We start from the raw sequence: 1,078 nt of genomic DNA, 5'->3' as shown, positions 1-1,078 counted from the left end.
GAAATGGAATTCATTGTAACGATGAGAAGTTAATCAATTGAGCAATTTACAATGAAGTGCAACTATGTATATATATACATACTTATCCAAAACAATAACATGGCACACTAAGCAATTTCCCCGGCAACGGCGCCATTTTGACAAATGAATTTTTGCCGGTATAGAAATTTTCAAATGATCAATCGTAGTATAGTCTAAACCGGCGCAAAATCCTTCATCAAACAAATCTACAATCTATATCCGAGAGTACTAGTCTCCCGAGTCGTTCTCCCTTGGAATTGCCAAAGTGTGCATCTTATTGATTTAGTAAGCCTTGTTGGGATTCTTTGAAGGTTTTAGCAAAGTAATGAGAAACAAACAATTAATTATCAAAAGACTTGGCTTAGGGTTGGCATTAGAAATTCTATCCTTATAGTCCATTCAATGTTGACAACAATTAGGCCTTGCTTCATTTAGTTATCCCCTAGGTATAGAGGGAGGTCAAATGAAAGCAATCAACTTGAGTCACAAGTCCTAGCTTCACCTCATGGGAATCTAGCTTTAGTGCACTCCAAGCCAACTAGCAATCCCTAATTCCAAATCAACTATTGATACAACTATTCAACTTCTATTCAACTTCTTCCAAGGACCAAACCCTATGCCAAGTGTGAAAATTCTACTCCATAGCTAGTGTTGTCATTTTATCAAACATGTGATGAGCAAGAAGGAAAGTCATAGTAAAATGAGAAGAAAAGTCGAATTGAAAGTATTGCAACACAAAGATCTAACAACAAGTCTCAAAGAGTAACAATGAAAATCAAATTCTCAAAATAGGGACGAAATCCAAAATTACAAAGTTGAATTCTAGATCTATGAGAATTGATCAATTACATCTACTACTGGAGAAGGGAGAAGAAAATCTATGACATGAACAAAGTGGAGTGAGAATTGTAATGGATCTCACCAAAAAGTCATTGAAAATTCAGAGGAGGATGAACGATGAACCCTAGTGAAAAGCTTGGAATCTCCCTCTTCTTCTCCCAAAAGTGTAACTAACTCTCCTCTCAAAAAATATCTAGATCTAGAAAATGAACTAAAA

Source organism: Arachis ipaensis, chromosome B06 (genome assembly GCF_000816755.2).
Source record: "Arachis ipaensis cultivar K30076 chromosome B06, Araip1.1, whole genome shotgun sequence".
Taxonomy (NCBI): Eukaryota; Viridiplantae; Streptophyta; class Magnoliopsida; order Fabales; family Fabaceae; genus Arachis; species Arachis ipaensis.
This window is presented reverse-complemented; position numbering follows the sequence as displayed.